The following is a 16512-nucleotide window of genomic DNA, read 5'->3' as shown; positions in this document are numbered from 1 at the left end:
TATTGAATTCTTCTCACAATCCGATGGGGGACACCAGGTGGATTCCAAGCAGGTGAGCTTGTCTCTGAGAGCTCTGGCATTATGCTCATGTTAAACAAAGCTGCCTACGGTCTGAAGCATGGGGGTTTGGTTAACCAGCAGGCATCTCTGTAGAAAGATTAAGCTGACTCTGTCATGAGAATGGGAGAATCTTAATTTAAACCCAAGTCCTTATAGGAGTTCCCTGGAGAGGGTTAGGATCCCCTATCCCATCAGGGTGCCTGAGGCTCTACAACTTCTCAGCCACTACTGGGAGAAGCATGCTTACATTCTCTATAATGTATTTGACTCCTGGGGGATTAGAAGCTGGTGCAAAGGACAGCACATAAATGCACATATATATGTACATATGTACCCATTTATATGTGCATAAATATATCCATTTATTATTATATAACAAACACACCAATTTGTTATGCAATATGTTTTATTTGCATATAATTCCACTATCTATGCGTATGCATGCACATATGCACTATATTTACATATATGTGTGTATGTGTATTGTATATGAGTATATATGTATATCTATGTGTGTATATATGTATATGTATATCATGGTCTTACACGAGAGCCATTGAAATCAATCATTTGCCTCCAATTTTCAGTTATTTCAGCATAATGCATTTGAAATCTGGCATTTATTTGGAAGGATAAACACAACACTTTGGTATTTCAATTTACAAAGAAAAGCCTGTTTAAAGCCCATGGCTGGGTCCACAGCTCCCACAGCAGATCAGCACAGCTACAGGCAGTCCTCTGAGGTGAATCAGGAGCCACCAGTCAAGGTTTGAGGGTGAAGGATGCAACCCCTAGAACAGATTTTCTTTTTCCCTCAGTGGGTGCCTTGGGACCAGTCTCTGACTCTCACCTTCCCATACATACTAGCCTGTATGTGTTTGAGAAGTTTTATGGACTGAGCCATGACCCCCATCCCAGACTTGAGTCCTCACTATAGCTGAAAAGATGGCAATATGCATTGCCACATTATTCCATTTGTCCTACCACTGAGCCCTAAGGACCACCCGACCTTCCCAGCTGCTCTGCTTTTGTACTCTCCAAACCCTGAAACATTGCCATCTGACCTTCTAAATACACCTTGAGAACAGCTGTGATTTCCCATTCACCCTGAAGCTGAACCCACCTATACCACATTGCTTTCCCTAATTAGAATGTGAGCTTCTTAGGAACAGGAATGGTTTGTTTTTAGCATAATACTTGGTACGTAGTAAAAACTTAAATGCTTTTTTCACTCATTCATTCATTCATTCCTCCCAGAGGTACTTACATTTTTCTCACATTCATCACTTTTAAAATGGGGATAACAACATTAGAAGAAAAATAAAATAGCTAAAGAACTTTAAGGTTTAGGAAGGGAATAAGCATTTATATAGAACCTACTACGTACTAGGCACTTGCCAAATATTAGCTCCTTTGATCCTCCCAACACTGGGAGTTAAGTGCTGCTCTTACCATCATTTTGCAGTTAAGGAAACTGAGGCAAACAAAAGTTAAGTGATTTGCCAGGGTCACGCAACTATTAAGTGTCTCAAGCTGGATTTTAACTTGGGTCTTCCTGGAAGAAAGGCCTGGAATAAGGAAGGCTCATCTTCCTTAGTTCAGATCTGGCCTCAGACACTTAGCAGCTGTGTGACCCTGGGCAATTCACTTAACCCTGTTTGCCTCAATTTCTTCATCTATAAAAAATGATTTGGAGAAGGAAATGGCAAATCACTCTAGTATCTCTGCCAAGAAAACCCCAAGTGGGGTCATGAAGAGTTAGATATGACTAAAATGACTGAATAACAACAACTATCTTATCATATATGTACAATCAAAGTTTTATGTGACTTGAATTTCTACTCTATCTTACAACTTTCTGGCAATTTAGGAACATGATAATAGATCATCAACTGCTTAACAGAGAGGTCCAAGTGAAGGGTAGGAGACACAGAACTATGGTGCCACTGGTCACTTGATAAAAAGAAATGAAGATAAGTCATCTTGGAAAGAACAGTGTAAATTAAGCTGAAAATGACTAAACAGCAACTTTCTGATTCCAGGCCTAGTGGACCAATGGACCACCAGCTGCCTCTACAACGGGCTTTACATATATTACCTCCTATGATCTCACAACAACCCTGTAAGGTAAATGCAATTAGTATCCCCATTTTACAGATAAGAAAACCAAGGCTGACATATTAAATGACTTATTTGGGATGACACAGCTATTAAGTGGCTGAGGAAGAATTTGAATTCAAGTCTTCCTGATTCCAAGTCCAGCATTTATTTCCTTTACTATCTAGAGCCTCCCTGAAGGTACACTCAGGCATATTTTATTAGACAGACTATAAGCTCTTTGACAGCAGTGTCTGTGTTGTATTAATCCATTATCTCCAGCTCCTGGGAGCCTTCCTTAGACATAGTAAGCCTTTAATAAATGTTCGAAAAGTGAATAAATCAAGAGGAAAAAGAGACTTCCCGCTATAACTGAAACCAGGAAGGTAGCCACTATCTCCCTGTCCAACAAGCTTTACTAGGTCTTCCAATTCTAACCATTCCTCCACCTTTCTCAGTTACTTTGGGTGTTAAAGTTGGGGAAGACATAGAGTAAAGAAGAGAGGGAGAAATGAGGAAAGAACTGACTTTGATACTAACTTAATGTATAACTTTGAGCAGGGTTGGGAACCTGCGACCTGGAGGCCCCACGTAGCCTTCTAGGCCCTCTGGTGTGGCCTTTGGACTGAGGCCAAGTTTTACAGAACAAATCCTTTTATTAAGGGGATTTGTTCTGTGAAATTTAGATTCAGTCAAAGGGCCATAGGACCTAGAGGGCCTCGTGTAGCCTTGAGGCCTCAAGTTCCTCACCCCTGGCTTTGAGCAAGTCATTCCCCTCTTTGGGCCTTGTGCCCCCAACTGGAAAATAAGAGAGTTAAGACTGGATGATCCTGAAGTTCTCTTATAGCTCTGACACCCTATGATCTATGCACTAAGATCCTGTCCTGCTCTGATATGTTGTGATTCTGTGAGCCTCATCCTATGCCCTCCTGAAAGGGAAGATACAAGGGAAGGCCAATTCCCCCCATCCCTCTCTCCCAATCACTGCCATTGAAAATCTAGCTACAATTGGAGGAAGGGGTATTTAGAATTCACGCTGTCTTGGAGTGAGGGGAGGGGAGAGATGGGGAGAAAATCTGAAACTCAAAATCTTGTGGAAGTGAATGATGAAAACTAAAAATAAATTAATTAAAAAAGAAAGAAATGTAGCTGCAGCTGGTAGCTACTTCGCATTGAATAGTGTTGTGGTTGTTGTTGTTTAAGTTTACTTGTGAGGAAGATGTAAAATCATTATTATCCCCCTTTTACAGATGAGAAAATTGAGGCTCCAAGCCATTACATGACATATTCAAGGTCACACAACTAAATAGCAGAAGCAAGATTCAAACCCAGGTGCTTTGATTTCAAATCTAGTATTCCCAGTCATACCCTCTCCTTCTGGCATGATTATTCACCCCCCAGAATATTAATTTCAAACAGATTCTTATGCCCAACCATGAAGGGTGATCAGGAGAAAAGATGGAATTGCTGAGGACCAGAATGTAAAGTTATGACCTATTAATCAAGTGCGAGAGGGAGAGAGAACCCCTGAGCTGCTTTATGAGAGCATCTGGGTGCCATCGTGGCCAGCTGTGAGGCAGGAGACAGGCCCATAATTGGCTGTCAGGGAGGCCTCCTGATACGTCTCTACCAATTGTTCCAATCTCATGATGTCACCAGTGACGCCACCTGTGTTCATTAAATTACCCAAAGCCCTTCAGCTGGTGCCTCAGCCAATAATGATGCCTCCCAGAGCTAGGGATGTGGGCAGGGAAGGGTTCCAAACCTGGCGGTTATTTAGCATTCATTTGCATTTTAAAATGAGTTAGGCCATGGACCGTTGCAAAGCCATGACAGAGGGTTTTTTATAATAATTAGTCTTGTGGGAACAGGCTAGGAAAGGACTACTCTGTCCTAAGATTGCACTGGAACAGAGAACAAGATGCGGCATCTTGAATGAGGGCTTCTTTTCCCAAGCCCATGTCAGCCCAGTGGACTGGTGGCAGCTGCTGCCCACTGAAAGGAGTTCCCCTCCCCCCCCAGCCTCCCCCTGCACCCCTTTCTTCTCTCTGCTCTGCTAATGAATTCAATGAATTCTAGACTGCCTCTGACTGTTCAGTCTCAATTAAGCATACTCCTCTGCCAGGCTTTCAGTGCCGGCTTCAGGCATTTTCAAGGTCTTCCTATTATGGGAAATTTCAATCATGAGGTTCCTGAGTCAAATTTCACAAATGTGTCCCTCAGGCCAAAGCCCCAGAAATTCTCTCTCCATACCCCTTCCTCAATCCCTAGAACCCTATGGTTCTATAATCACAGAATTTCAGAACTAGGAGGGATCTTAGAACATAGAGTTTAGAATGTCCTACGTGTGATTCTATGAGATTTGAGCACATAAATATTGGAACTAGAAATAAACCTAGAACTTAAACCTCCTCACAACAACCCTGGGAGGTAGGTACTAGTATTATACCCATTTTATAGTTGAGAAAACAGAGGCAGACAGAAGTTAAGTGACTTCCCTAGGGTCACATAGCAAGTAAGTTTCTGAGGCTGGATTTGAATTCAGATCTTCCTGAATCCAGGCCCAGTGCTCTGTACATTATCCCACCAGTGTTCTCTGTGTGTGTATATGTATGTATATATGTGTGTATAAATACACACACACACACAAACACACACAGACACACGCAGACAAATATAATATGTGTGTATATATATATATATATATATATATATACACATATACACATGCAGAGAGAAAGAGAGAGAGAAAGAGAGAGAGAGAGAGAGAGAGAGAGAGAGAAGAGAGAGAGAGAGAGAGAGAGAGAGTCTAGAAGGGGTTTGAAAAGATGGAAAAGATTTTTGGAGATGAAAGGTATCTTAGTAGAACCAGAGCCAGCTCAAAATGGCTAGCTGAGAGCCACTTGTTAAATTTCACTGAGAGCATTTATGCCTCTTGAAATTGGCAAGCATTACAAATCAGGGCTTGGTTTATTACTGTGTTGATTGTCTAGCCTTAATAAAATGATGGAGAAAATGTTAATAATACAGGTTAAACTTAAAAGGCTATTATAAATACTTTTTTGGAGAGCCCATTGTTAAATATTTATGAGTACACTGCTCAGTAGAACCCTCTCATTTTACAGAAAAAAAAACCCCTAAGGTCCAGGGAGGTCAGATATTTGTCCAGTCACGTAGTAAGCGAATGGCAGAGCTGGAAACAAAACCCATGCGCTCTGACAACCGTCTTGTATTTTTTCCATTAGAAAGCAGACATTTTCCTGCCAAAGAAGCTAGAATATTAGCTAGTCATAACCCCTTCCCTGCCTCGTACCATCACTAATGAGGAAAGCGAAAGGAATATGGAATGCAAACGGAGTCTCTCCACTGTGGTTACTGTCTGCTCTGGAGTCCTAGATTAGAAATCAGAAGATACAAACGTGAGATCATAGCATCACAGATTTAGAGCTAAAAAAAGATTTTAAAACTATATAGTCCAACTCTCCGCTTTTATTTATGAGGAAACCAAAAGCCCAAGAAGTTAAATGAGTTCTAGTCCTGACTCTTCCACTAATGACCTGTGCGACCTTGGGTAAGACACATCCCTCCTCAGTTGTGAACTGATCCAACCATTCTGAAGAGCAATTTGGAAGGATACCCAAGGGGCTAGAAAACTGTGTGTGCCCTTTGACTCATCAATACCACTAGTAGATCTGTATCCCAAAGAGATTTAAAAAGAGGGGAAGGTGGAAAGAGCTATTTGTATTTTAAAAAAATGTTTATAGCAGCTCTTTTTGTAATGGCAAAGAATTAGAAAGTGAGGAGATGCGTATCAACTAGGGAATGGCCCACTAAGTTGCGGTATATGATTGTAATAGGATACTATTGTGAGATGATGAGCATGCAGATTTCATAAAAATCTGGGCAGACGTATACGAATTAATGCAAAGTGAAGTAAGCAGAACCAGGAGAACATTATATGTAGTAAAGGCAATACTGTATGATGATTAACTGAATGACTTAGCTATTCTCAACAATACGGTGATACAAGACAATGTCAAAGGACTCGTGATGGAGAATGTTATCCACCTTCAGAGAAAGAACTGATGGAGTCTGAACGCAGATCGAAGCACGCTATTTTTCACTTTCTGTATTTTTTTCATGTTTTTTTTCCCCCTTTGGGTCTGTATCTTCTTTCACAAATGACTAACGTGGCAACATATTTTGTTTGATTGAACATTTATAATCTATATCAAATTGTTTACTGTCTCAGGGAGGGGAGAGGTAAGGGAGGGAGAGAGAAAATTTAGAACTCAAAAAAGTTTTAAATGAATGTTAAAAATTGTCTTTACATGTAAACTCTTTACATGTAACTAGGGGGAAAAAATATACTTTTTAAAAAAGACACATCCCTTCTCCATACTTGAGTTTCCTCTTCTGCAAAGCAAAGGAGTTTCACTAGATGAGCCCTAAGTTACCTCCAGACTCTAGCATCCTATATTGTTTCCTTGTTTGGGGTTTTTTTTTTGCCTTTTTCGTGAGGCAGTTGGGGTTAAGTGACTTGTCCAGGGTCATGTAGCTAGTAAGCGTCATGTATCTGAGGTCCTCCTGATTCCAAGGCCAGAGCTTATCTACTGCGCCCCCTAGCTGCCCCTATACTGTTTTCTTAAAAGCCACTGAAATGGCCTCCTGAGTTGTTTCCCTACCTTGCCTCAGGATCACAGAGAACCAGACTGATGGCATCTTTTGTGCTTGGGTAACAGCCCAGAACTTACTGACATTCACCCCGGGCTTAGGGCACAGTGGTGCGCTTGAAAGCATGCATCTAACCCAATCCTCACCCCACTCCCATTTTAGAGAAGAGGAAACAGACCTAGAGAAGGGAAGAAACTGACTGAAGGTCCCACAGCTGCATTGTTGATGTTAGAACTCACTAAGTCTCTTGAGTTCCACAACACCTTCCTATCCCTGTCTGGAAATAGAACGTGGGAAAGATCCCCGTGATCTTTACCTTTAGACAGGTAGTCACGACTTGTTCATCATTCTACCTGCTTCGAAGGCATTCACTCTCTGACCGAAGTATAGTGGCCTCATTATTCCAACAGCAGACTGTGCTCAAGATAAATTTCCCCAAAGGCCCCAAACTTTGCCATTTTATTACAATGTCACTCCCCATTTTAACTCATATTAATCATAAGGATACATTTTTTTTTCACTTTGCTATGAATTTAAGTAACCCCTTCCAAACACTAAAGTAAAGGTTGGATTTGTGGGGAGGAAAAAAAAGTAATAATTCAACATGGTGTCTTCTTTGTAGCCCAAGCTAATATATCTGTGGAAAGATTATTTCAGGTTTTCAATTTTCTTAGGGACAGAATGTGAGGGAAGTGACTTTTCTCCAGTAGTCCTCAATTGCTATTAGAGACAGAGATCAGCTGAGAATGGAAATGACTCTCAGACACTAGCCCCACCAAACTAGCCTGAGGACAGTTCTGACAATGGTCACTGCCTCCTGGTAACTTGACCGGTTCCAAATATCCCCTTGATCCATCCCAAAAACACACTAACTAGAAGTCCCCACTATGGATCTCAGCTCTCCTGAAGGGGGTGAGGAAGAGAGGGGGAAAGATGAGCATTTACAAAGCACCTGCTATGCACCAGATACCATGCTAAGCACTTCACAAAGATTATCTATTTCATCTTCACAGCAACCCTGAGAGGTAAGTGCTATGGAAACAGAAGTAAACAGTGACTTGCCCAGGACCACACAGATAATACGTGTCATCCGAGACTGGATTTGAACTCAGATCTTCCTAAAGCCAGGCCCAGAGTTTGATTCACTATGTCACCTAACTGCTCTAAGAGACCCAGGTCCCAGAAGGAATATAGATACCAAAGGGCAGGGCTGACCATTAGACACTTAAGGAACGAAGCAACTCATGGAGCTGTTTACCACACCAGCTCCCTCTCTGTATTTTTATATTAAATTCTGCTTGTCAATCACCCCAGTAAGGCTAGGAAAGAATTAGAATCATTAAACCTAGGTATATCAAGTATTAGCTTAGCAGGGTTGGGGCCCTGCGGCTTCAAGACCACCTGTGGCCCTTTAGGTCCTCAAGTGCAGCCTTTTGACTGAATCCAAATGACTTCAGTCAAAGGGCTGCACTTGAGGACTTAGAGGGCCACATGTGGCCTCAAGGCTGCAAGTTCCCCACCTCTGGTTTATAGCGTTCCATAGAATCACAGAAGTGTTGATCTAGATCAATGGAGCATCAGAATTTATATAATCCAGTTTCCTTTTTTAATAGCTAAGGGAATTGAGGCCCAGGGGCAAAATGACCTATAAATAATTAATAGCAAGGACTTTAACTCCAGACCCTTATTCCACTCTTCTCTAGTACCTCTCCCATACCCTAGTTCTCTCTAACTTAGGGACATCAATCAGCAGGTATGTCCCCAGTAGAATAGTCAAGGTGGTCAAAGCAGACGACAAGCATGGGAAAGTTCTCTATACTTCAAAAGTAGTGGAGGGGAGAAAGAGGGGAAGACAGGGAGGATAGGGGGAAGGTGGAGAGAGACAGAAGAGAGAAAGAGAAAGACAGAAAGAGAAAAAAAGAGAAGAGAGAGAGGAAAAGAGAGAGAGAGAGAGAGAGAGAGAGAGAGAGAGAGAGACAGAGACAGAGAGACAGAGAGACAGAAAGAGAAAAAAGAGGAGAGAGGAAGAGAGAGAGAGAGAAGAGAGAGAAAGAGAGAGATGGGGAGAGAGAGAGAGACAGAGAGAGACAGAGACAGAGACAGATACAGAGACAGAGAAAGACAGAGAAGAGACAGAGAGAAAGAGAGAAATGGGGAGAGAGAGAGAGAGAGAGAGAGAGAGAGAGAGAGAGAGAGACAGAGAGAGACAGAGACAGAGAGACAGAGAGACAGAAAGAGAAAAAAGAGGAGAGAGGAAGAGAGAGAGAGAGAAGAGAGAGAAAGAGAGAGATGGGGAGAGAGAGAGAGACAGAGAGAGACAGAGACAGAGACAGATACAGAGACAGAGAAAGACAGAGAAGAGACAGAGAGAAAGAGAGAAATGGGAGAGAGAGAGAGAGAGAGAGAGAGAGAGAGAGAGAGAGAGAGAGAGAGAGAGAGAGAGAGAGTACATACATAGGGGTTAAGTGGTAACTGACTTGATCTATCCCATGCCTCCCACACCCTGGCATTCATTTAAAACCACTAAAGATTGTTGTTGAATTTAAGGAAAACAGGGGAAATTGTATCCCTCACCCCAAATGGTCCATTCCTGGTTTTGCCTCTCTCCTTGGAGGTTCAGCTGAGATGCCTCCCTGCCCCTCTTTCTGAAAGATTGAGAGATATTTTATTGAATTTCCCTTTATCACCTGAAGACAACAGTCCTCTAAAATGCAATATCATTTTGATAGGAGTCCTCTTCTTTCCCCAGCACTATTGCCATCATCCAGGCAGGGAGGCACTGAATCCATTTGAAGTGCCACCCACACACTTAGGCCAGATGCTTCCTCTCACTTCTGAAGAATAACTAAGCCTTAACCAGACAATCTCCCAGGCAATGCCATAACTCACATTTCTAGGATGCTTTACAATTTAAAGCACTTTATGACTATGATCTCATTGGATCCTCACAACAAACCTGGGAGGGAGGGAGGGGATATGCAATTTATCCCCATTTTAGAGATGAAGAAACTGAGGCCCTCCCATAAAGGCCAACTGATTTGTCCACGGTTACATACTGAGCCAGGGTTAGAGCTGAAACCAGGGTCCAGGTCTCCTGACTCTTGGTTCTAGGTTTTCTCTGTTACAATATCCTTTATCACTGTGCCCTAGAATATGTCACCCACATGCCCTCCCAATGTTCTTTTCAGACACCTACCTCAGTGTTCTTGATCTTGACCTTGGTTCCTGACTTCTGCTTTTGTATTTTGCCTTTTATGTTCTTAACCCTGCTGAGGCTAAGTGGAGTAACCATGGGGATGAGGTGGGAGAAATACAGGCATTGGTTGGGAGGAAGAACCAGAGACCTACACAAGAAAAAAAAATATGCTAGTAATGAGTGCCATGTAAAAATGGATTTCTGAAAGCATAATGTCAGTCGATGGGAAACGTGATTTGATTTACAGAAATTAAATTTATATGCAACTATTCAAGATTTAACCAAGGTCTGCCTGCAACTGTTCATACAGTATCTAATGCTCCCATAATTACAAGGGAACCGTCATGACAAGTTATCAAAAGCTAATATATTATTTTCATCTTTGGGAAGAAGCAATAGGAGATGTAGTAATTGCCAGGTGAACCACTAATTAATGTGTAAATTGCTTGGTAGCTTTAAGGAAGATTATCAGGGAAAAGCCTGAGGCTTTATACCTACTCACATAGAACATAAAATGCTACAGCTGGAAAGCACCTTGGAATAACAATAATCATGTCATTGCTACTATTAATAATCATCATTACTATTGTTAAGAAAGCTACTACCAACATATTCCTATAGCACATAAAGACTTACAAAGTGCTTTCCTCACAATTACCCTATGAGACAGCTCATTTTGCAGATGAAAAAGAATGTTAGAGGCGAGAGAGACCCCAGAGAGATCATCTTGACCAATAATCTCATTTTATAAATAAGGAAATTGAGGCCCAGAAAGAGGGAGGCCACATGGATAAAAAGTGACAGAGCCAGATTTCAAACTCCAATAAACTGCTCCCGACTTTTACTATGTCATGGTTCCTATCTTTTGAACTTCCATGCCCAGAACCTGGGAAGCAATCCCTCTCACCTTCGAGAGAGACAACCTCTGTACACCTGATAGCCCCTTCCTTCTCTGCCTATCAGTTTAGGAACAGGAAAAGAATCCAAATCAAGGAAGTCTAGCCTTGATATCTGGACTTTTATTTACAGAAGAAAAGTCGTGAAGTAGGTGAAATTTATCTTGAGATCTTTCCCTGCCTCCTCTTTCGGTACTTTTTTCTCCCCCGGCCCCCCACCATTCCATTGATCCCTGCCTAATTAAGAGCCCATATCCAGGTCTCTAGTCCCTAGACAATGCCTTCATTTTATGGACCCGTTTCTTTTCCCTTCCTCCCTCAACATCTGCTCTGAGGAGCTATCACAATGAAATAGATTACAATCTTATTCATACTGCAGTATATACGACTGATACCAGTTTAACTTCCTGAATCATCCGTCCCACAGAGGGTATCTGCAGGCGACAAGATATTAACACAAAAGAATGATGCTGAAAAAAATGGACTATCCATGGTACATCTCTGGGGAAGAGATTTTGAACAGAGCAGTATCTCAAATTTCATTTCTCTCACTCTTTCATATCCTTTCTGTCTTTCATTTCTCCTTTTCTTCTCTTTTTCTCTGTCTCTCTGTCTGTTGTCTCTGTCTGTGTCTGTCTTTCTCTTTCTCTTTCTCTCTCAATCTGACCCACCTTGACCAGTGAGTCAATCAACAAATGTATAAGTGGCTACTAAGTACTGGGAAGGGTACTAAGCCATGGAAATATAAAGAAAGATTAAAGATAGTCTCTGCTCTCAAGAAGTTCACAATCTAATGGAGGAGACAATATGCAAACAACTATATTACATACAGGGAAAAATTGGAATTAAACAAGATAGTAAACACTAAAGTTGGGAAAGAATTCCTGTAAAGGTAGGATTTTATCTGAGATTGAAAGAAGCCAGGGAAGCCAAGAGGAGGAGATAAGTAGTAATAGAGTTCCAAGCAAGAGAAACAGCCAGTGAAAATACCCTGATTCAGGAGATGGAGTGTCTTGTTCGAAGAACAGCAAGGAGGCCAGGGTCCCTGAAACACAGAGTATATGGAGGGATGCAAGGCATAAGAAGAATGACATGGAAGAGGATGGAGGGCAGGTTACAAAGGCCTTTGAACAAAAGAGGATTTTATATTTGATCCAGAGGTGACAGGGAGTCACTGATGTTTATTGAGTGGGGGAAAGCGATACCATGATTAGGCATGAGCTTTAGGAGGACCATGTTGATAGCTGAGTGGACAGTGGGCTAGAGTGAGGAGAGATTTGTGGCAGAGAGACCAGTGAGTTGGGAGTATGAGTTGAAGCACTGCTGGTACTGGAAAGGGTGGCTACCAAGGCTTTATCATCAAGAGGGAGCTAGATCTCAATGAGAGTCAAAAGAGGGAAGGAATGAGAAAGGAAAAGATTTAAGATGAAAGCAAGTTAGTTAGCTATCGATCAAGTATTCTAGAGAGCACAATGGAAAGGATAAATAGCATTAGAGAGAGAGATTTGGGGGAGGAAGTAGAAAGGGGGACAACAATAAGGGAGTGGGAGAGGAAAATTGGGTTTAAATAATGACAGTTTAGGATTCAGAATCACTGAGCTGAAGGAGTTTATTAAACATCAAGGAATGAGTTTCAGGTAGGTTACCAACATCCCTAGGGATTTGACCTCACTATAGCGTCCTCTCAGGTCAGTTATGCAGAAGTGTGTATCTGGGAAATTGGTATGGAGAGGGGAGTGGAGAAGAACCCAACAACTTCATGCTCAAAGAAATGGACTGGCAGGGGCTATACAATGCAACAGCATTGCTCAGGCACGGTGACTGGTAGACAGGTCCTGTTGTTTCTCCCCTTCACTGGTTGATGGGAAAGCTGGTCACTTTAACAAAGGGAAGACAGAGACGGGAGGGGGAGGGAGTGTTGGCCTTATGGTGCCCAGTGGCACACAGCCCAGAGTCAGTTACACAGCCCAAAGTCACACAACAAAGTTGACCAGAGCTCAGCAGATGCCAGGGCATCTGCGACTGCAGTGATGGTGCAGCTGGGGTCTTCATATTCCAGAATGCTAGAGGAAGAAGCCAGGAAGACAGAAAGAAGGCTGGGGGTGGGGTCTCTTCGCAGAAAATAAAGTCATCAAGGACATCACCTCCTTTTCCAGCCTAAGCCAGCAGCCTGATAACTACATACAGTCTGACTTCCAAGGTTTGCCAGCCAACTGCTTGGCTATCTCTGGCCACCAGAGGGCAGTGGACCTTAAATAGAGCTAAAGTGAGATTTCCAGTTCTGACCTTACCTTTATCCTCGGGGTCTCTCCCCCTTCCCTCCCACTTCTCAGGACAGAGCCTTCAGAGGAATTCAGGGATTTAGAATGGACCATCTGTGGAGAATGAATGGTTCTGAAAGTTCTCTTCCCTGGTCAAACCCCACTTGCAATACTCTGCCCAGTTCGGGGTGCCATGTTTGAAAAAGAACACTGGCAAATTGGAACCTATCCAACAGAGGAAAATAAGCCAAAATACTTTATTATGAGTGGTAATTAAATCATGTATGTGATTTGTAGACCTTAAAGCATTAAATAAACAAATGTAGGCTATTGGTATTATAAGAGAAGACTTTGAAACAATTAGAAGTGATTAAACTAAAGAAGTCTTGGAGTGGGAGTGGAAGACATGATAGCTATCTTCAAGCATCTGAAATGTTATCCTGTGAAAGTGAGATTAATTTTTTTTTCAATTTGGCCCCAGAGAGCAGATGTAAGACTTTCCAATAAGAGAAAGCTGCATGAACCAGATTTGGGTCCCATTTAAGGAAAAAGCAGTTTACTAGAAAGAAATTTGGAAATAGAGTCTGGTTTCAAATTCCAGTTCTGCTACTTACAAGCTGTATGAGCTTGAGCAAGTCACACAACCTCTTTGGGCCTCAGTTTCCTCATCTGTAAATTGAGGGGTTGGGGATTTATGACTTCAAAGGTCCCTTTCAGCTTCAAGTCCAATGGAATATAGCAGTGCTGAAGTACCATTTCCTGCCTTGGGAGAAGGACTCTCAGGAGGGCTTCAAGCAGAAGCAGGATGGGCATATGTCATACAGCAGATTCCTCTTAATTTATCACTTAGACTAGATACCTTTCAGCCCTCTTTCACCTTGACATTAGAGTCATCTATAGTTGCTCTCTGCTGTATGGACTCCAGTTTGTAGCTTATGACTTGTTAATGACTCAGAACCTTTATGGCTAGCTTTTAGATAACTGCAGCCTTGAAGAGAGTTGCCTGGGCTCCAATTCATAGCCATGGAAAATGATAAACAGCATCCCACATACCCAACTGGAGCCAAGTCCAAAGGTTGTCCCCCATCCCCACCCAGAAGCAATAGGGCTATTATGTTATAACCAGCCTGGCACTAGAGGCTTCCCAGAGCTGGTGATTCTGAGCCTCTTTTTACAGTCTCACTGGGGACTGATTGCAGAGTAGTTGAATTGAACACAAATGGCCTAGGAAACGTGTCAAGCCTGGTACTCCAAAGATCTCCACTAACCTCAACATTGTGTGAGGGTGTGTTTCGCACAGCATCAGAATCACAGAAGCTCATCCAAGGAACTTTCTCATCATTCTGTGTATCATAGAGGATAGTTCCCTGCGAGAAGGGAAGTAAGTGGTGGGGTGGGAGAGCCAAAATTGCTCTCTATCTGTTTGCAGAGGTTAGAAAGAGTTGGCAGATACGTGGAGCCATTTAGATTACTAGGGTTCAGTAGACACTAACCCCAAAATAAGCCTGTCTAGACTCTGAAGGCTGGTTTTGCATGCTGCCACCACCCCACAGAGGATAAGAGCTTTGACACAATTCCCTCACATGAGTATCAAGCTGAGGGAAAGAACCTAATGATGGGACTAGTCCTAGAGAGGTAGAGAGAACATGAGAGAGTAGTCCTAAGTCCAGAATACTGAATCAAAGATCCACAAAATCTTGGATCTTGGATCTGGAAATGACCTCCAATGGAGGGCATCCAATACAATGTGCACCTGATGGGTGAATCCCCTCTATAGTACTAGCAGATGGTCGTCCAACCTTTCCTGCTACAAATCCAAGGATGAGGAGCTCCCAACTTACTAAAGCTATCCATTCCCCCTCCCCACTAAATGAAGTCTTTACATGCGTTGCCTGACTCTAGAAAGGGACTCTATATCTTGGGCCTGGGGAGGTTGGATGTGCTCTATGAACTTTTTTCCAAGAGAAGAATGACTGATTCTCTAGACAGTCTGACCTATGCTCTAGTCTGGTGAGGCCAGCTCTAGGGAGCTACCAAACCCACCTTACTCCTTTGCCTCAGAGCTCTTGGAATTATCCCAAGTCAGTCACACACTATTGACAGGAGGAATTAATAACAATAACTGAAGTAGGGGGAGTAACTCAGAGTTAGAAAAATCTGGCTTTGAGCCCAGGTTCTATCACTTACTTGCTGCCCATCCTTGGTAAGGGGAATGAACCTCTCTGAGCCTCAATTTCCTCATCTGTTCAATGGGGATATAAATCCCTGTCCTGCTTTCTTCACAGGGTCATTAAAAGAATCAAGCCAGATACTATTCTCAGCAAGTTATTGCCTATACATAAGAGATTATTATCTTAGAACTCCCTTGGGCTAACTGAGGAAGTGCTTTGTCAATCTTCAGGGAAAGTTTTCCTCCCAAAGAAACTGATTCAAGATTCCCGCAGCTTAACAATAATAAGGATCATACACTGCTATTCCTCTTCCTCTCCTTGTCCTATTTTATGAAAACGACTGCCCCAGAGGAAAATGAGAACGAGTGGAAACGTGACAAGCATTCTCTTCCTATTAATATCTTCTCACATTGCAGTCAGTCCTAAAACTCCCCACAGCTGGGGGGGGGGAGGGAGGAATGAGGATTAGAAGCGCCCAGAATTCAGGTCATGGATAGTTAAATAGGTACTACCCTTGGAGAAGCATTGTGATGGAAGGGAGAACACTAGATTTGGGATCAGCTGACCTGGGTTTTAATCTTGGCCCTGCTTTTGGCTCACCCTGTGACCTTCAGCAAGTCATTAAAACTTTCAGTCTCAGTTACTTCATCTGTAAAATGGGGATAATAATTCTGACACCAGCTTCCTTGTGAAGAAAAATGCTCTACAAATCATTAAGCACAATAGAAATTGAAGGCGTTGCTGTCTTTGATCAAGCCCTGGATTTAGATTTTGCCTAGATGGCCTTGTAGGCATGCTGAAATGACTTATGAATGTTCACATATAAACCACTTCTTAGAGTAATTATATATATCTTATGTATTTCAATGCTTTCTAAGTCTCTAAAAATTCCCTATCTCCATGATAAGCCTCTTTCTGTCTGATCTTAGTCTTTTATACAATTATATTCTGATTAGTATTACATTTATCTTTTTTATATATATATTTATATTTCTCCTAGTAGACCATAAACTCCTTGGGAACAGGGAAAACATATCTTTCACTGTGTGAACAGAGTTTTGCACAAAATAAGGGCTCCAATAAAGCATTAAAAGACACATGCCTGGAGGAGACTTCCCCTAGAGGCCTGACCTCTGATTGACAATTCTTCATTCTTC

At 42.2% G+C, this 16512-nt stretch overlaps 1 long non-coding RNA gene across 1 annotated transcript in view; it reads right to left on the bottom strand.

Annotated features, from left to right (window-relative positions):
* Positions 1-10171, bottom strand: part of LOC110192885 (uncharacterized) — a 65416-nt gene extending 55245 nt beyond the window's left edge. Inside the window, exon 1 of the long non-coding RNA XR_002320297.2 lies at positions 10028-10171. This is a non-coding gene — a long non-coding RNA (uncharacterized LOC110192885). The remainder of the gene's footprint in view (positions 1-10027) is intronic.
* Between the last annotated feature and the right edge of the window lie 6341 nt (positions 10172-16512).

Source organism: Phascolarctos cinereus, unplaced genomic scaffold (genome assembly GCF_003287225.1).
Source record: "Phascolarctos cinereus isolate Bilbo 61053 unplaced genomic scaffold, phaCin_HiC Scaffold_2;HRSCAF=192, whole genome shotgun sequence".
Classification (NCBI taxonomy): Eukaryota; Metazoa; Chordata; class Mammalia; order Diprotodontia; family Phascolarctidae; genus Phascolarctos; species Phascolarctos cinereus.
This window is presented reverse-complemented; position numbering and strand designations above follow the sequence as displayed.